Raw genomic sequence first — 20,870 nt, forward strand, 5'->3', positions numbered from 1 at the left:
CTTAAATACAACTGTTAAAATCAGTGAAACGCAGGAAACCAGCTTATTGAAAACTCAGGTATTCTACTCCTGAAATACATTTTGGAACATGCTCTATATTGCTTTATATTGCTTAGTCATGATTTTACATATTTTTATGCAAGTGTTCACATTCAATTTTTTTCATACATTATTGCATAACTTGGATATAAAGTATTTTAAATATGTAAAATAAAGCTCAATTTTAATAAAAAGTTTAATAAGGAAAGTCTGTCTTCATTCTGTATTCTACTCTGTCAGAATTATTTTGGCATTGTAGCTTCCATATTATATTCTCTATACTGAGTAATTGCTTGTATTTGTAAAATTTTGTATCATGGATGTGAAGGAGCAGTTCAGGATTATTTTAATAGATCTAGTCACCTGATGGCAAAGTGGTATGGGAAGATGCTGTTCTGTGAGATTAATACTGCTTTAAAGTGCTGTTAATGCAGCTTACAGTTTGTATTATTTACAAGTCAACTAAGCATCTTTCATTTGATCTTTTTTAAAAGATAAAAGATTGACAGTTCATGCAGACTGTATATGCAGAGACATCATGTTAGTCAAAGCACTCATCCTGCCAATGCAAGAGCTGGCAGCATTGAGGCCAATGAATAGCCTTTTACTCCCACAGCTGACCTTCCCACTGTGCTTAACTTCCCTTTTCAGAGAGCTGGTATGGAAGTAAAAGGGAAAAGAAAGGAAAAGAGTTTTTTGCTAAAACGATTTGCTGCTGCAGCAATGCACTGAAAGATTCTGAATGATTCCACCAAAGGTCTGGCACACTGCACTTAGAACTGCTGCAGTTGTTCTTTTTCCTTGGCAGTCACAATGGGAGCAAACCTAAGTCTGAACCTGGGGAGAATGAAGCACAGAAATCGGACCCCGCCTCACTATGGCTCTGGCTTTGGGAACCAGCGTCAGCCCTCACCATCTTCTGGTGAGAATCTGTGATCCTGCTTGGGTCATTCAGCAAACTCAGCTCCTCAGCTCTCAGCTGCACTTGGCTGGCTGTGACCGTGCCCAGGCTGAATGTTGTAAGAAACAAATGATGAGCGTGACCTAGGCAGAGCAAGAAGATTGCTCTCATGCCACCCCTGAAGCTTTAATGAAAGTTTGACTCAATTTTCTGAGCTATAAAGTAGTAGTTAAGATGCTTGTGAAATACTACAGGAAGCATGGTTTCTCCTAGCCTGGAAACATAAGGAGCTCATCATGCAAACCAGGACCAGGTGCTCAGGTCAGTGCTCACAGGGCAGAGATGGTCAATGCAGTGATGTGTGCTCTTTTCCCACAATATCCATGCTGCTCTTTTTCTTTTACGTCACAGCTTCTATCAATGTGCTTAAAACCCGTAGTCCTTTTTTATTTTTACTGCATCTAAACTTTTACAATTTACCACGCTGGATATCAATGGATTTCAATTTGCAGGAAAAATCAAGTTACTGTGTGATTTCTGAAACCAGCTACAGTAATTTCAAATCATGCCCTCTGCATCTTAAACTGAGAGAAGAGCTGACAGTTGTTTCCTGTTTGACTACCCCATGCCACCGACCTCTAGCATGACTTCCAAGTACTGCCTCTTTCCCAGAGGAACTGCCTTAGCCTGATACCGTCTCATACAAAAGCCATTTCACATCCATGCTCATTGATGCTGGTTTTCTCTGTAGTTTCTAGTTCTGCTGCAACCAGTCATCAAAATGCAGGCACACCAGACATGAACACATTGCCACAATTATACTTCACATTCTTTCCTGTTTCCGATTCATTTTTTAAAGTACCACTGAATGCTGAGCTGCCATTTCATAACACTAAGAGCTACTCTGAAGGTTACTAAATAATTTAATTTCCATCAGTGTGTATATATAGGAGAATTGGCTTTTCCCCAGTGTGCATTAATTTGCATTTATTAATTCTGAATTTTGCTTGCTTTTTTTAGCTCCTAATCTCTCAGTAGTGTACAGTCCTATAAACAGGAATCCAGGCAGGACAGGCAGCAGTAACACTCTGAGTGCCAGAGAAAAGAACATTCAGGAAGGAGCCTCAGCAGGCTTACCTGGAAGGACTCAATTGTTTAAGCTCAACCAAAAATTAAGTAGTATGCATGTAATTTAAGCTCCTCTGAGAAAGGGCAATGCCTGGTTGGTTGGGATATGAATACCAAAATGTGCTTTGCATTGATTTTTACCAGCATGCTCTGCCCAAGCAGAGAGCTGCTCTCTGAGGCACTTGGAGATCAAAGCAGCAGCAGATATTTCACATCCTTCCTGAAAACAGTGGGCTACAGTTCATTATGTCGAGGATTTATTTTTCATTTACTTTCTTCTTTAGCTAGTTAGACTACTAAACCTTAGTAGTCATGTAGAGGTTTGAGTCAAGTTGTTATTCTTCTGATTTTCTAGTAGCAGTATCAAGGAAAAATGAGGCCTGTTATTAAGTACAATCAAACATTGTTCTTTCTGAGTTGTGCCAATACTTCCAATACTTACCGTTTTAGAAAACGGATTGTGTCTTTAGCCCTATTTCCAAAGATTTTTCTGTTATGGAGTTTCAGCTTCCTTAGGCTAATGCTTGGAAAGTGTTTAAACTATTCTATTACTCAAAGTCAATCTGCTTATAGTTTGGATATTCTTTCTGCTGTTTTCAGGTAGCTGTGTGCAGACTGTTAGAGCCCAACTATTTAAGATGATTTCTGAAGTGCCGAAAGTGACTAAGAATTCAACTTTCTTACATACAGCCAAGAGCTTCGTTCTGGACACCTCTATTTCCTTCTGCAGATTTTCCCTCTGAAATTAATTAAACAGTGAAGAAGTGATTCTAAGTGTCTAAAAAAAGCAGTGTGCATAAACAATGCAATGTCAGTGTCTCTGTCTGTGGAGAGCTCCAAACAACAGCTCTGAGTGCTAGAAAGTTCCCCATCCAGCTCAGTGTGGCTTATTCTCAAACTCACATGATATCTCTTTTTAAAAACAATGTCATTGTTTTATCATAAAAAAGAAAATTCAAAGTGTATCTGCAGTTTCCTAGCTAGGTAATCACCATCTAGAAAATATATAACCACCATAGCTTACAGGCTTCCTCTGGCAACTGCAGAGAACGGTTCCTAAGGACCTTCCACCCTGTTTCAAGACCTGTTAGAAGTGTTTGCCATGAGCAGTGAGCTCTGGCACACACAGAGGGACTGACGGGGGTGACTGCCAGCTGTGCAGCCCAGAGCCTCTCGCTGGGCCCAGCAGTTCCAGCTTTTGCAGTGATGCCTCGTCTGCCCAGTGCCAGGGACAGAGCATTGCCTCCCATCTCACTGCCATAAGATACTGGTCAGGTGCTTTTGAAGCACTTGTGACAGCACTCTCAACTTATGTACAGACACTTGGAAAGCACAGATCAAAATATTATTTAGAAGACTTTTTTTTAAGCTGCCTTTTTCTTAGAACTTGTGTGCAAACCTTAGCTACTGGTAAGCCACAGCCTGGGTAACCAGCTTCCTCAGGCAGCACTGTGATTGCACGGCCATCAGGGCTGCCACGTTTAGCATCTGTGGTCTGTGGCTTGACCATAAAGAGGGAAAAATTCCAAGAGACAAGAAAAGGTCATTGCCTCTTTCTGTGTTAGTGCTTCATAGCTACAGCCTGTAAACAATGCACTTGTCTTTTCTGCTGGACTGAAAACACATGCAAAGAAATGACCAAAACTCTTCTCAGCAACAGAGCAGATGAGCTGTAACCAGCACACACTGCCACTAAGAGGTACAGCAGAGTCTGCTGTGAGGCATCAGTGACTGCGAGCACCGAGAGGCTGCCTGGTGCAGACACTGTCCTTGCTAGGGATGATAAGCCTGAAGTGATCTGTGGAGAGTTGCTCACCCAGAGGAAGAGGAAATGAATGTGGGCTCAACAATTGAGCTGCGGACCCCTGCTGCTCTCAGGCTGCAGTAGAAGTAGGAACTTTTCAAAATATTCAGGCTTTATATGTGGAAATTCTTTCACATGCCTGATTGCTATGGGCAGGATTTCACTGACAGACACTAAAATAAGATAATGCTGGCACAAATCACTCATGAAACCAACCTTCCAGCAGCTTTGCAGGCTAGGAGGAATATGAAGGAGATTTCTTTCAAATGCCGAACTCACACTAAAATATTATTTATCAGCACTGCCTCCTGCATTGCACAGCAATCCCCTGTAGCTTAATGAAGAATAGATGAGGGCAGAAGTGTATATAAGAGGACCCTATGTCATGTTATTAAGATTACTCAAAGAAAAAGAAAATGGCCAAGTAAACCTGTTCTGACAAATGGAAGAGCACCTACCTGGTAACTGGTAGGACTGACTGGTGACAAAAGGATCAAATTGTACAGTCTCAGTGGAAAGCACCTGGACAGCAAAGCATACTTAAAGCACTGCCCAGCTTTCAGGCTCCCAGTGAGACCATCACAACTCACTGAGGGGCGGGCGTTCTGGTGCCTGTCTCCAGCCCTGCCAGCACTGAGATACGAGGAAGGGCCCTGTCCCACAGCAGCATCTGCTGAATATGGAGTGCTTCATTAAAATGCCGCCCAACAGATCCTGAGACTCTCAGGAAATCAGGGATGACCACACACCTGCACCTCAAGGGACAGCCACAGACTTCTGGGGCACTTCAGAGTTTTTGGAGACCTGGGAAGTGAAGCTGCATCCTGGTTTAGGTAAAGATACCATGGCTAAGGAAATGCAGAACTCCAAAAGAATGTCTTTGTTTAAAATGTAACAGGTGTAATAATGAAAAGAATAATGTCAATTTTCCTACAGGCGACAATACATACTTTGACTTCTGACATTTTTGATTTAGACTGTGACACAACAGTGGTTTTTAGCAGACTATTTCCTCCGATAATTGTATTGTTTACAGGGTTAGTTAAGAATTGAGCATTATTATGTCTGTATTAATAATCAAGAGTTGCAAGTAAGCCATTAGCTGTCAGATCCAAACCAAGATGAATTGTTTCCTTCCTTTTAATCATGGCAACATTGATACCACGTGGTGGGGAGGATTCACTGGTTCTCAAGTAATAAATCAACTTAAAGGGCAACTGAACTGCCTTTTGAGTTGACAAGAAGAATAAATGCTTGCAAAATTTTATAGCAGGATATTATTTCATCCTTAAAATTAATGTAAAGTAAATCATCTCATAAGGCTCTTTTGCAACTGAAAAGAAATAAGACTTATTATTATACATTGTCTGGAATTGCGTTCATTTAAATCAAGTGATTTCAGTAGGTGTTGAAAACCTTGTCTCTAAAATGAGAGCAGAATGAGAAGCTCTGTATGTGTACAACTATCACAAAGTTTCTTGCTTTCATGCACAGAGCTGTTCATATACTCAGCGCGCTGTGTTTGGCTGTTCAGTTATAAGCCAGAAGCAGACATCCTGATCACCTGTGTCTCCTGCCCAGGAACCCAGAAGATTTGCTGGGACTCCACAAAGCTTGTACTTAGCACAGAACACTGCATACTGCCTAGATGAGCAGTTTGAGGTTTCAAGATACTAATGCTTTTTTATCTCTTTTTTTTACCACTTGATAGTTCAGTTCATTCAGTTGTCTTCAGCAGTATCTCACACAAGAGTGCAAAGTTTCTAATACAAGCCAAAGAGAGACTCTTTGAACCTAAAACTCAGCCTGCAATTCCATAAAACAAAGCGAAAATGGAGAGTAATTCTTTAAGAACCATTAAGGGAATCTAGCGCCTTGTCTGCTTTGGTCCACTAGCAATATCTTTTGCAATAAATAAAAAAACCTGGCTGACAAAAAGGAATCTAAAGCAAGGGTAGAAAAAGATTTAATCCATTTTAAATTGGGTTCAAGAGAAAATAGCTGAGGCTGTTTGGAAACTCTGTGCTAATTCACTAATAGGACAGTACCGATTTTATGTGCAAATTAATTGTGACAGCTTAACGTAGAGAAGTAAGTTGTTCAATATTTACAGGTGCCTTTGAGCACATAATTTCATTCCTATGGTTGCACATATTTTGTTACCATCTCATTGCGCAGAAGAAAAATAATGAAGAATTACAATAGGAAAGTTGCAAGAACAGGAAAAGCAGCCGGTTTACATTCTGTGATGATGATCGTGCCCTTGTTGGAGGCACACATTTTTAGACAGCACACAACTGTTAGAAGAATGTAGAATTATTACACAAATACAATTGTGCCTCGTTCAGTCACGTATTGGTACAGCTGATGAAGAAATAGATTTCTGCTGAAGACTGAGCCTAACTTTTTTTTATACCTGCCTTTTCTCCATTCCCAAGTTACTATCAAAGCAGACTCTCGATACAGAAAAGCATCAGCCCTATGCAGAATATCTAATATTCTGGGTCAAACCAGCAAGTCTTATCTAACTCTTGTTAACAAAAAGGACCATGCCCTAACTGGCTAAAATGCAGAGGCACCAATATGAGAAAATCCCTGATTTCATTTTTCCTCTCCTTTTAACAAGCCTTTAGGGAGCAAAGCCACTTTCTACAGGTCACACACTGCCTCCTGCTCAGGCCTAGCACCTCTCCCAGGTTCAACCAGGGCTTTGGCAGCTGTGCTAGGAGAGGAGATAGGGCCCATTATGAGAGGAGCTGGCAGTGGCATGGAGAGCAGGGTGTGCTAGGTCAGGGCACCCTAGCTAGCAGCACCTCTACCATGGGCTAGAGGGAGCTGGAGGGCAAAAGAGCTCTTGGTGGCATTGCTCCATGGATACCACAGTAGAGGCACAAAGATAACTGTCATCTGTCACTTGCATTGCAGTCTATGTATAAATTTCAGAATACAGAAGAGAAAAAATAGTATGAAAGGAGAAATATACCTCCTATATAATTAATAGGTATTTGCTTTAATGATTTCCATTACATTTAGGTTGTGTTTTAACCCTTAACTCAAAATGTTCTTGTTCCTCATTTATACAGGTTGCTACGTATACCGAATGCATGTTACACCTGAAGTTTTAAGGGCTGCTATGGGAATTTTGGCTTCCCTGCTAAGAAAGTCATCTCCAGTTTGACAAAGCTGATGAAAATTATTGCTATTTATAGAATTAGAATCATCTGTTTTACAGCTGACCTTTATGGAAAACAACATTATATCTGCTTTTTACTTTATCAAGAGTATTTATTACAATAATATTGCAAGGTTCTGAAGATTTTCCTTGGGAATACCCTAATAACACAGATCCAGATGTTATATTGTTTTAATTCATTGCTTGTGGGCCAACTAGTTTATAGCATGCTTGTGGGATCACAAGTAACAGTTCATAAAATGGCCAGCCGAGCATCATATGGGACCACCACGTTCCCATAAAGCCAGCAGGTGATGTTTAGCTCCCTCATCCATGAAGGAAATATTTTTTATTTTTAGTTTCCAAAAATCTGAAACCAGCTCAGAGCAGAACTGAGTTCCCTAAGTAATTCTACCTATGCAAACCTCCTGTTTTTTGGTTTGTTCATTCATTCTGGCATACATGAATATTCCTGATGAGATTATTGAGCATTCTGTCACTATGCTGTGATCCAGAATCCACTGAAATGAAGGGGAACATCAAAGATTCTATTTAGCTGTTCTCATGTGATCTCCCTATTAAGCAAAATTCAAATTATTAATAGTATTTGGGGGAAAACTGCTCATTAAAAATAAACTGAAGCAAAAATATGTAACGCATATCTTGCCTTCATTCTTCTATCTGGTAGTGACTGCAGTGTTACGCCATTTCTCAGAAAAAGAGTAGGGGTATATTTAGGGAGGGGAATATTTTCCATTGTCTCATCTTAAGCATCTCAGCTGTTTTCCAGCAGTAGCAACATGCGTTTAGAAGGGAAGCAATAAGGCGTTAATTATAGGGCAGCGCAGCAGCTACAAATGCCTATTCTACTGCTACATGTTCTCCAGAAGGATGTAATCAATTCATACTGTTTTTGAATGATGTTACATATTGTGATCTTGTAAACAGACCTTAAAATAGCCAGCTTATAAAGAAAGCTAAATCTCTATCAGGAGATAGGAGGAAATCAGGAGAGCTTTTCAGTTTTCCAAATTAACCCTAAAAGTAAAGTATGAAGATGGAGGTACCACAGTTTGATTTTGTACCCCGTACTGAACTAAAAGAATGGTAATAATTTGAAAGGGCTTTATTTTTTCCTTTTTTTTTTTTTTTTTTTTTTTAAGTGCACAGTCATTAAACAACTCATGCAACAACTAAACGTGCTGTTAGAGATTAAATTAAAATGGTGTTTCTGTAATGCCAAATGGCCACAAATTATTTAGGGTTGTAAACAGTACGACAATGTTTTGGATTTCAGTGAAAAAAACAAGAAAACAGTAGTCACTGAACCAACTTTTAGTGGGCAGCACATTGCTTGCTTTAGTTTAGTCACTAGTTTACTTTGCCACATGCTAGCAAGACTGAGCAGAGCTGTCAAAAAGCTGACCAACACACTCAGAGCTTCTGCATTTGCTACAGGAGGTAATCATTTAAATTAGCGAGAGATTCTCATCTGGATCTCCTCTTTCACAAAACTTGAGGATCCCGACTATCTTTCTTATTGCTTTACAAAGTTCATAACTATGCTAATGAACAGGGCAAGAAGGTACCTCTATATGGGAAATATTTCCATCTTTTTTCAGTTATAAGCCCCTTAACAAAATGACCAGAACTAACAGAATTAACTACAAAGTGTGTTCATCTAATCTCTTGAAGTTGCCTATGACACAATGACATCCTTGCCCTGTGGCAGAGGGCAAAAAAAGCTTCATGCTTTTCTTAGTCTTCGACAACATGCACATAGGAAGGAGAAAGTCTGTCAGGCCTCTCAGCCTTTCCTGTATTTTAAGTTTTATAATGTACTTCTAGCATATGGGCATAACTAATTACATTTTCGGAGCAGATGTGCAAAACATGGATTGATATGCCAAGGCTGGGAAATGTCCAATGAGAAGACTGGTGCACCCATGACATATTTTGTAAAGGAGACATTTGCAGAAATGACGAATGTAAAGCATTTACGTCCTTTTAGTGTGTTATTCTTGAGGTCATGAGAACTATTTATAGACATCATTAAGTGGAACTTATTTTATTAAATCGAATTGAGGGATGGCATTTATCAGAGTGTGCCCCAATGGAGAAAAATATGTAATGCATCTCCCTTTCCATTCCACTTTTAGAATTTATTTTTTTTAAACTCTGGAATATGTGTTTTGTTCCTTTATTTAAAACTTGTTTCCTCTCTTCTCTCTTCCACTTTCTATGCACCATTAAAAAGGATGGTAACAAGGAAGGGATTTGGAAAGAAAAAAAGCTAACTGCCTCTCCCATAAAAACAAGATTAAAAATAAATATTTAATTTTGTAAATGTTAAAATGAACAGTCAGCTGATAAAACTAGTTAGAATCTGTTCACACTGCACCTGAGTGAAACAGCAACGAGAAATTAATGCCATTTTTGCTTGAAGCATTATGTCAGAGCAGATTTGCCTGACCACTCAGACATGCTTAATGGCACTGCTGCTAATGCTGCAGAATGAACCTACTCAGAGCACACCAGGAATCTTATGGAGTCTGTCTTCAAAAAACAAACTACCCTATCATGCTAGTTCAGTATTAAGCTGAAATTCACTTTGCAAACTAAAAGTAAAGCATAATTTGATATTCAAAATGTTCCCCTTCCCTCCTCCTCCCCCCTCCTTCCCCCCCCAAATGTTACAGCCATTTTGTATATCAGTTCTGCTGCTCTCATAATTCCCTTTATTCAGATTGAGGCGTGTTCTCACCCAGCTATCTTCAGGGGTCTTCTTTCATTTTTGAATAGAACCAAAGAAAGTTTGGGAAGTCCGTATATTCTCTGTTGAGAAAGAATCGAAGAGAATGAGTATTTTGCCTCTCAAAGTGATTTGTACTTGTCATATTTTTTCGCCTGGAAATCGCTTCATTATTATTCAGCTCTCTCAAATCTGGATATTCACCTTCACCAATTTTCAGGTGCTTTCTCTTCATAGTTAATTTCTTTCTTCATATCAAAATCTTTCATTTCCCTCCAGTACCATGTAATATTTATTATATTAACGGTAAAGCTGTATGAAAAATTCATCAACTATTTTGCCTCTTTTCTTAGTCAAGTGTGGCTCCTAATAATTTATTTGAAATATTCATTATTTGAAATATGTTACTGAACAATTTTTGCAAAAAGTTCTTGGTCTGTGTATCGTTCAGAGGTGCTTGCAAAAACCCAAGTGGTAATGATTCAACGCTTTCATCCACCAGTGAATAGAACACATTCCCCAGTGGAAACTCTTCTTGTGATCCAGTGCTGAAACTGCTCTTAAATATTTACTTACAAGGTCAGAAATAGAGAAAAATATACACACCCAGTAAGTGCATACTTTTAGACTGCTTGGAAAGGAAAGACATGGGAGCTAGTGGCTAAAAGAAACCCATTTAGCAGTGACAACATTACCAAGGAGCCTGCTGCCTGTCCTGTGACCCAATGAGCTGCCTCTGCTGCCTTCGTTCACGTGCTCCCTCCACTCCCCAGCACCACAGCACATGTTGCCTAAGTGACAAGCTCCTTGAAGTGAAATGCTGTACGCACGATTACGTAGCCAGCTGTGAGAAGCCTGAATGAGATAATGCTGCTGCTAAAAGCACCAACGCTGCCGGTTGTTCCCCTTGTGGGCACTGATGCTGGCACCAGCAGGAAGTCAGCATCAATGCTGGACTGGGGAGATTCAAATGAGAATCTCCAGCAATATTCAGGCACATATTCTTCAGATATAACTTGCAGCCAGAGTCTGGCGTTTACAGGGATGAGGAATACAGAGGGCTGAGCTTTCAGGAGGCTGAAATCCAGCAGGATCAGCAGGTTCCGTGCAATGCTCCTTGGCTGAAAGCAGCCCCGTCTGCTGTCACCCTCTCTCTCACCAGAGGAACAGCCACGAACAAACAAGTGCCCCTGACTATAAATCCCTCTGTTACTGAGACACTCAAGGGAATGTGGCCCCTCCCCTGGGAAATGCCTTTGTCCCCAGACTTGGGATTGTTTCTGCACCTTTTTAACAGGTGACAGCGCTTCCTTCATTGATTTGACTTCTTCAGTGAGAAAACTGTTTCCACAGGAAAAAGATGACTAAAAATTTTAGTAATATCATAGTTATTTCTTCAGGCAATGATGTAACTAGTGCACTTATTCAGATGGCCAGCATTCAGGGCAGGCGGGGGGGCTTGAGTTTGCTGCTACCATGGAATTAGTATTTACCTCTGCACACGTATTTTTGGTATGGCTCTGGGATGTAAACTATTCATGCTTAGAGGAGGAGCACGCAGTCACAGCAAATACAGGTCTAGGCCCCAGAAAATTGTCACCTATAAAATTCAGTAAATCTGTTTGCAAATATTGCCAAATACAAAGTTAGTTCCCAATGACATCTCCCTTGCAATGAAGAGGTTGCTTTTAATCTAATTGCCAATTAAAAGATCAATCATATACTGCTTAATATTCCCAATTTAGTACTAAATGAATATTAAGTGATACAATTGCTGTCAAAATCCCCAACCAAACTGGAAAAGGAGGCATGAGGGGCCATCTTTCCCAGTGTCCCGGCTCGCTCTGTGTAGATGCCAATTTTCCACCTCCTCCTTTGGTTTGCAGTGCTGTGCAGCAAGTGCTGGATCTCTGGGTTAGTTTCTCTGGGATAAAAATTGGGAAATTAAACCCCAGCAGTTCCGCCACGGCCCAGGGGGGGCTCCTGGCCTCTGGGAGTGTGGTCAGGGCAGCAGCAAGCAAAGAACAGTGAGGAAGAGGCTCTGCTACCACAGCGATTGGACGTTGGGGAAGACAGAAAGAAAGGTGCTCAGTTACACACCAAACAAGTGGGAGCTACTGGGAAGACAGCGTGGAAAACATGATCTTCTAATCATGTCTTGAGTACAGATATTTAGATAAGGAAGACTATGAAGTACGTAATTAATACTGAGCAGTAGTCTGTAAATGACTGACTACAGAAACTGTGACTTTTTCAAATCATGTCATTTTTTTTCTGTTAGGCTGAGCTGTCACCCACTGTGGCCAGATTCCACGCATGAATGTGCATCCTGCAATTAATTATTCTTTTTTTTTGTCTGACCGCAGGAGTTAGTTTTTATAAACTGCAAATTGTCAGAATCTGATTCACATTCAGTGCTCCTGACAGTGGTGATAATCAGAAGAATTCACTTAACAAACATGGATGATAAAATAAAATGTCACATTTTATTACATACTTTTGTTCCATCTGTCTGAGCAATTTTGAATGCCAGATTTAAAGACGTGCCAGCAGGCCATGTCTTTCAGGATGCTTGCACATGGCTGCACTGGCTTTTAGCATTTACTTTCCACTGAGGGAATCATTTGATAGCTCCGTGCTCTCTCTCATGGGGGGACATGCATGCTGGTAGTGGGACACTGACCTGGGCTGCCTCCCACAGCTGACACTGCACAGTGCTGTCCCAGCGGGGCTCTGCCTCACTTTCTCAGGTCATGTTCAAAGGTCAATATGAGAGCACCCCTGTGTCTGTGGGCTACATCCCCTGCGATGTTTAGGACTAAAGAACAGCAAGGCAGCTCCTTGCAAAGTTTCAGCCCATGGATCTTCAGCATTTGCTGAAAATAACATCATCTTTTATTTCAAATGACCAGCTGCTTGGAAATACAGGCCATAATATTTTTTTTTTTTTTTTTTTTTTTTTTTTTGTGGCTTCATGCAAATTCCAATTGCATCTCAAAGTTGAAATTTGCACTTATTTTCAAATATTCACAATATTATCTTCCTTTTTTTTTTTTTTTTTTTTTTTTTTTTTTTTTAATTTCTGTTATTTCAGTTCATTTAGATGTCTATGTGGAGATAGCTTCCACAGTGCCCTCACACTTTTGCCTCTCCTCTCCCTTGGGACTTAATTTTGTATATTAGAGTTTCTATATTAGAATTAGAGCTGAGCTTCCCAATAGCAGGAAGTTAAACATTCATATCTGTTTCAGTGAACTAGAAAAGAAGATGGCAAATCACTTTGGCTGGCTTTGAGACACCTAGTGTATTTTTCAGCCTTTCATTTACAAACTGGCTGTACAATAGTAATACTCAGAGGAGGAAGTAGTGGGTATTTACCAAGCTAAAGCTCATTTTAAAGAAAAATAGACCAGGAAATACAAATACAGGAGCCAAATCTGTCTCACATTTTAACAACCTTTGAGCAGAGAATTGCTGAAAGATGCTGAACTGAACACTTCATCCAACCACACCAAATCTTTGAGAAGACATGGATTTTTTTCCACATCTAACCTACTATCCTTATGCTTGATCTCTGCAAACAGTGCTAGAATCAGGACTCTTGCTCTAGAAGTAATGTAGGCTATGAAGGCAAGAAACCATACAGAGTACTGGGATTCAAACATAAAAACTTTGCTAACTGCAGGCTGCCATTCATTTTGCACCCTGCCAGTGAGCAAAGCAAGGATTAGCCTCACAGAAATCCCCCTGACTGCACTCCCGCCTCGAGGTGGGTTTCGATCAGACTGATTGTTCCACTAAGCTCCCAATCCGGTGAGAAGTCACACCAGTAATTTGCATGCTCATAAAAGAGTAAGCAGAGCTGTTGCTTTGAAGTTCAATTATCCATGTGCTTGTTTAAACCAGAATATTGAAAATGCATTGTGCTGTTTGCACAGCTGCAGAGCTAAATACACAGGATGTTTGCAGGTTTGCTCTGGGAATTTCCACACATCCAGGGAAACACAGAACTACTGTGAAGTCTGCTGGTCTAAATCACGGGCAGGCATTGAAGCAGAAGCAAAGCTCTAAAGAAAGTTTATAGCTTCATTTGTGGACGCTGAGGATCAATACAACAGGCCACTTAAGTGTTCATATTATGAGGTGCCAGCTGCAACTCTACAGTTAAGGCTGACTTTAAGGCTAACTTGAGCACTAAATTTAAATCAGAGTTTCAACTACATTATTTATGTGGATCACGCAGTTTCTTTTTTCCTCCCCTCCAAATTTACAGTACTTTCTCATTAAGTACATGATGGACTTCCCAGCAACTAGCAAGTAGGTCAAGTAGATAAGGGTTAAAATTTGAAATAAGATTTTGTTCAGAACACTACTGATTTTTTTTCACATTGTTATCACTGTTAAAATTGTTATATGATAGAAAAAATAGCTGACAAACTGATTGCCAGGTAAGCTACAGCTACTGTTGTCTATGCAAGTTACTTTATATGTATTTATTATTTTATTTACCTAGGTAATCGACATAGTACTTCATGGACCTCTATTTACTGCTTTTGGCCACTTCACTACATTTTGGCTGTTGCACTGTTGTTGGAGTTCCAGCCCAGCATCTGGGGATCAGCAGCTCTAATTTGCTGGCTGCCTGACTATTAATCAGAACAGCATCTTAACATCAAGGACTGCAGCCTATGGCACTTTTTAGGAGTGTGCTTCACTGAAACCTGAGAGAAACAGACAGATCAGATCACAGGGAAACAAAAATATTACAGTTCTGATCTTATCAAAATTAAATGACTGCCTTTGAACACACTACTCTTCCTTTAGTAAAGACAATTACAAAGAGAAATACAAGTAAGGAAGGCTTTTTAAAATGCAGTAAGGAATTAATGAAGTCTCATGTATGAAAATCCAGGGTGCTTTGTACAATTTTACACATTGACGAATCTTTGCCAAAAAAAAACAAAACAAACCAGTATTCCTTACGTTTACAACTGTGCACATAATTAAGCACATCAAAATTATAATCCATGCAAAGCTAGATTTGGGGTTGATCAGATATTCAGCAGTTTATTACTTTTGTTTATGAGTTATTGGAAAAGCATGAGGTCCAGGTGCCATAACAGCCCTCGGTTAGACTGCACACCAATACAGAAACTGAGCCAGTCTGTCTCCCCATACCAAACTTCTCACTCTGGCTTAAAGTGGAAACATTGTACATCTTATCCTGACTAGTGCAAAGCACATTAATGTTAGATCTGATTTCTAGCAATTGCTAAGCATCTCAGAGATGAAAGATGAGCCTTGCAACCTATGCAGAAGACTAGTAGGCCAAACTGATATTGAATGTGATAATATAGGAAGATCAAACAGTGCTCACCTCCAACTTCTTTATAGTCTCTTTCCTGACTTGTCAATATAAATTAAATGCAGAGCAATTGTATTATACATTATAAATGCAGAGAACATGAGATACCATGGGAGTGACTCCAATGTCCACTCCTTACATGATGCCCTGCTATGACTTATGTTATATTCTTTACCTGTTTATGTACAATACACTAATACTAGCTACATAAATCACTTTTATCCAACTTGCAATACTGCCCTGTTATAGTGACCATTCAGCCTGTACTTATATTACTAACCAAAACCACTTCTACAAAATAATCCAAACAAAAAATCTATCAGTAAGAAGCGTATGCATGTTTAGTGAGGCAGAAAGATGAAATGATGCCATGCTATTGATTTGCTCGCTTCCAATCTCAGCAGACCAAACTGTGAACATTTCTGTTAAGTCATAGCCAAATTCTGATGCAGGATTTAGAATGCAGACTAAAACCAACCCATGTAATCCAGTTTGTTATCTCTGGTAGGTATCAGTGCTGGATTTTCATAAAAGCTTGGGTAAGAGAAAATATAAAATCTGATAGAAGCCCTTTCTTCAGTGCTATGGTTAGTTCCTCAGCCTAATAGTTAAATTATATTGCAAAAAGCTTGAAATTCCATCTACAATAATCATGAACAATTTCATCATCTATACAACTGATCAGTTTTCTTAAATCATGCTAAGCTCTTAGCAGCAGAAAAATCTTATGGTAATGGATGCCTGGAGTTAATTTAAAAAGTCATCAGTTTTAAGCTTGTCTCACAGAAGAAATCCTTTGTACATATGACTGCAACTCCCTCAGAGTTACGGCTTCTCCTCCCTTGCTTATTTTCACCATGGCCTCTCTCATTTGTTGCCACTCTAAACTGAATGCAGGCTTACTTGGGAAAAATTTGGTTTGCAAAATTCTTACTTGAGAAATGGATACATTTGGGAGAATTCCAAATATAAAAACAAAAGCTAATCTCATTATATGAGTTATTCACTTCAATTTATACAGACTTTTCTGTGAAATTACTCTGTACTACGTTCTGAAGAGGACAAATTGATATAGTCTTATTTCATTATCTCAACTTGAAGCGTTAATATACAGCATTAGCAAGCAGGATTTCTGTGGGGATTTTGCACCAAGCATGGAGACTTACCATGTGCTATTTATTTTCCTTTTTTTTTTTTTTTTTAATAGAAATTCAGTTTTCTAGACAAATTGTTTGCCATGGCACATAGTGGAGTGGCTGTTGAACCACAGGAGGGGACAGGAGGCAGGGGAAAATCACCAGAGCAGAAGAACAAGCAACAAGAAGCCCCACAAGACCTTTGTAGAAGAGAGAAAGACTGTTGTGACACCCATGGGTACAGAGAACTGTAAGTGGTTATGAACACACACTGTGCTCACTACTGTCAGCAATAACCATTAAAATAAATACTCGGTAATTTGTTGGAAATAGCTCCAAAAAAGGAACAAGGTGGATGATTCAGTAAGGATAGTTTCCCCTTTTCATTTCTTGCCCATAAGGCTCCTTCTACTCCTAGCTCCCCTAAAAAGTGATTTTACTTTCTACCCTAGAGGGGAAAAGGAAAGATATATTATTCAGTTGGCAGCAAATTTAGTGCCACAGAAAATGTATTGATGCTGTGTCAATAAAAACAAAATCTCCACATGCTCTGTTTGGTTCCTCACCCACCAGGCTGTTTCAGGGAGGTGGTGTGTGGAGGGAAACAGAATAGTTTAATTGGACACTGTTACCTTTAAACTGCTAGGTAGGCCCCAAGGTGTTATGAAACCACCTGTAAAACAAAAAGCATCTGCAGTAAAGAGCATGGAGAACATCATTCTTCGCTTATTTACTGCTTAGAAGTATTCTAAATCTTGTTTTTATTTCCAAGTGATCTCAGGCTGTAAATGCACAATGTGCCATTATAACAGCTGCAGCTGACATGAAGAGAACAGAATTGCAAGTACACTGTGGAGCACTGCAGTGAATCATCTATGAGCACTGGAGTACTGCTCCTGCATTATTTTAAATGTGTACTGGCTATCAAATAAAACAAAAATATTGTTGCTTTCTGGTATTGAATTACAGCACCATGGGCAGGTGGGACAGAAACAAGGAAAGGATAACCAGGGTAATTCTGTAGTCACAATACTTTAACAAAGATTGTGGGGTTATGTTACCTGAAAAAAAAAAGACAAACTAATCTCAAAAGGAATTTCATTATATTAATTACACTATAGAAGATGCTCTGCTTTTGTGTGATTTGGTTGTTTCAAAGTGTAATTGCTACAGGGTTCTATAAATTAAATGCTCGATTGTTTGGACAAAGGAGCATAAATGATCACAAATGTTTTAAAAACTTTTTAATAAAATCTTGCTAGTTTCTGTGAATGACTGGTGGTGAGGACTGTAAAGCTGCCACTTAAATGAACACTTGAACATCAGAGAAACATTCTCATGCTTGCATATAAGCACAGATTTTTTTTCTAACATAGAATATTGTTCGGTAATGAAATAATGGTGGAAATGCCATAGTATGTCATAATCACTATTATCATTTTTTTCTATTAGAAGAATGCTTGTAGACACAAAGATAAGTTATTACAGCAGAACCATTGGTGCTTTCACAGTTAGTGCCTGATAGCATTTTCATATTAAATTGTTGTGTTTTTGTCCCCCAAGATGAGCATTTTCTGTAACTTGACAAATTTCCCTTGTGCTGAAACATGGCTCTAACCAACTAACAGTGGGGACCTCATTTAACAATTACTTCTAGGTACGTATTTCTAAAATGTCAGGAAAACTTGTTTTGTATGACTGAATCATGACAGTACGTAACAACCATTAAAGAAGCATAGCAAACTGATAGGATAGTCAAAATCCAGTTTGTACTCCAAAGCAGGTTAAATATTACCTTTTCTGCAGCATCATGAAAGCCACAAATATAGCTCTAGAAACCAGCTTTTGCTTTATGTCACCACTAAGAAAAAATGGTGGCACTGGAAAATATGAATGATCATGTTGCAATTTTTTTGTTAGTAAGTAAAGCACAAAGACTCTCTGTCCCCCAAAAGGCTGTCCATCCTACAGTAACTCCTCTTGGATGTGGGATGAGTCACAGGCTTTCACTTCCCACTGGCTCGCACAGGTTTCCATAGATAATACACATTTATATATATATCTATCTCCAGCCTTCAGCCTACATGCCAAACAGGCATTCAGCTCCTTCAACTTCTCTATCCTCCTTCCGAAAGATACTGGTCTACCTAAACTGAAAGTTTCAAAACAACATCAAAGGAAAATTAAGCCCTGTTGCTGTATTCTTTCTAGTTTCTTCAAAGACAATCAGGAGCAGAAATATTGCTAAGTAGCTCAAACTAAGTACACTGCAGCACAAAGGGATTTCCTTCTCTTACAGTGCAGCAGGAAAAGGCTAGACAGTAAACATAGTGCCATACATAATAGAGGCAAAATGAAGATTTCTTTATTTCACAGGCACTATTTCAATATAGGGCTTAATAGATTTAAAAAAAAATCTAGAAACTGCCATGTCAAAAGGATTCTACAGAATCCATGACGCTTCCACTTAAAATTCTCAAAAGAATAGAACAAACTGCACTTTTCAAAGGCACCTAAAAGTTAATCCGCCTAACTCCCACTGCAAGCTAAAGTTTTTACATTTCTAGATACTCTAGCAAATCTTCCAGCTATGGTATATAAGCACCTTTTATTGGCCCAAAGAATCTGCCTCCTGAAGAACTGCCCATTTTTGCACTGCACTGCTGGAACAACGTATAATCTCTGCTTTTACACTCTTCATTCCTGGGAACCTTTCCAGGATCATTTGTTCTGCATGGATTGTTTGGGCTGCCTCTGCCCCCACTATGTCACTGCCTTCAGCCCATGCTGGCTGTGTCCAATGAGCTCATCAAGGGTTTGGGATATATCCAAAATCTCAAGTTGAGCTCTTCTGAATGCATGGAAGTCCTTTGCTGTACCTGCCCTAAATAATTTATTTCCATAGCTCAGCATCCTATTTCTCTGTGTAGAGCCAAAAAAAGAAGTAAAATCATCTTTCAAGCTGATGTTGTTAAAGTCATTCCACAAGTGCCAGCACATAAAGCCCAAATCCAAGTGTTCAGCTTAATATTAACTGCTCCATCCAGATATAGTTTCATTCATTTAGATATGGGCAATTAATACCTTTGAAAAAATTACTAACCTTCAGGTGTTAAAATGCCTTTGAGAACTTTGGCCTAAAAATGCAGAAAGAAGGTAAAATTGCTACAAAGAGTTTAGAAAAGCCCAAGACAGCAGTGCTAGCACTGTGAATATAGTTCTACTAACATCTGTTCAGGCAAAATACAAGACCAAAGTAATCAGAAAGAGACCCATTGGTATAAAAGTAACTAATAAGTAAAATCATACACATTCAGAAGTAACATCTTCTAATAAGTGCTGAGAGAATTTCCAAGTTTGCAAAATAATAAAGCTCAGATCCATACAAGATAGGAATTAGAATGTGATTTTTCTATAAGGAAAGGCATTTAAAGCACAAGCTATTAGTTTTCATATTCAGAACATTGCAGACCAAACATCCTGCATAAAACACTCTTTCAATATTCTCAATTCTATACTCTCTCCCCCCTTCCCCCCTTTATGTTTTCAGAATAATAAGTATTTCATTTTATGTCTTTATTTCACTATCCCTCAGTTAATTCTATTTTCCCAAGACTCAACCCAAGGTGGAAGAAATATTAGCCATTAATCTCTGCCAGATATCAACCAAACCTGGAAATATGCTGCTAAGTAGGCTGCAGAGTATGCAAATAGGAAACAGAGGAAGCTATAAGCTACCTTTTTAAATGAACGTACGGTTCTCTTTTCCCACAGATGGAGCTTTATTGTTAATATTTCTCCATGCAGTTCTCCTTCACGGTTCATGAAAGTGTTTCAAAACAGGGAAAACATGAGACAAATTTCATGCTCAAAGAAGTCTGGACACAGATTCTGCATCTAGCACTCTTGTGCAAGTAATCTAAGGACGTGGGTAACAACATTCCCTGAGCTAGCGAGCCCTGATCCAGTACAGCATCACTGGATACTGAGCGCATGATAGCACTTCAGCCATCACCATTTTTGCCCAGTGACTGTCTTAGATTAGCTCCTTTAGTGGTGCATAGCAACATGATACCAGAGGGGAGAAAAAGGAGTGAAAACTATGTCATTCTGTTGGCAGCACAGAGTAAATTAAGCCAGGCAGAATATACTTGGAGTCTAGCCAGAAAACAAAGTGTACTACAGATCTTCTCATCAAAATGGCTAGGATCTTGGTCTGAAACTCAGACTAAACTCCATTTAGAAAAGCAAAAAACATTACTAGAAACTTACATCTGTACCAAAGGTGACCCTTACAATCCCATTTTTTAAGAATAGGGGAAGAAAAGGATGGGGTCAGTTCTCATTCGTGCTGAAATGCTTTGCTTTTTTGATAGTAGTTGAGACATGAAAAGCCAGAACAGAGAAATGAAGACAAGAATAGCATCCAATTCCAAGAGCTGCTTCTTTGCTACTGAAAAGAAAAAGTTTCCTAGGGTTTGATTCCTAGGTGTTGACCAGTATTTCACTGGAATCAGGAAAGACCAGCCAAGGGACAAGGCCCTTGTCTATCAACATGAATACATAAGAGCCA

The sequence above is a fragment of the Tetrao urogallus genome, assembly GCF_951394365.1.
Source record: "Tetrao urogallus genome assembly, chromosome: 5".
Classification (NCBI taxonomy): domain Eukaryota; kingdom Metazoa; phylum Chordata; class Aves; order Galliformes; family Phasianidae; genus Tetrao; species Tetrao urogallus.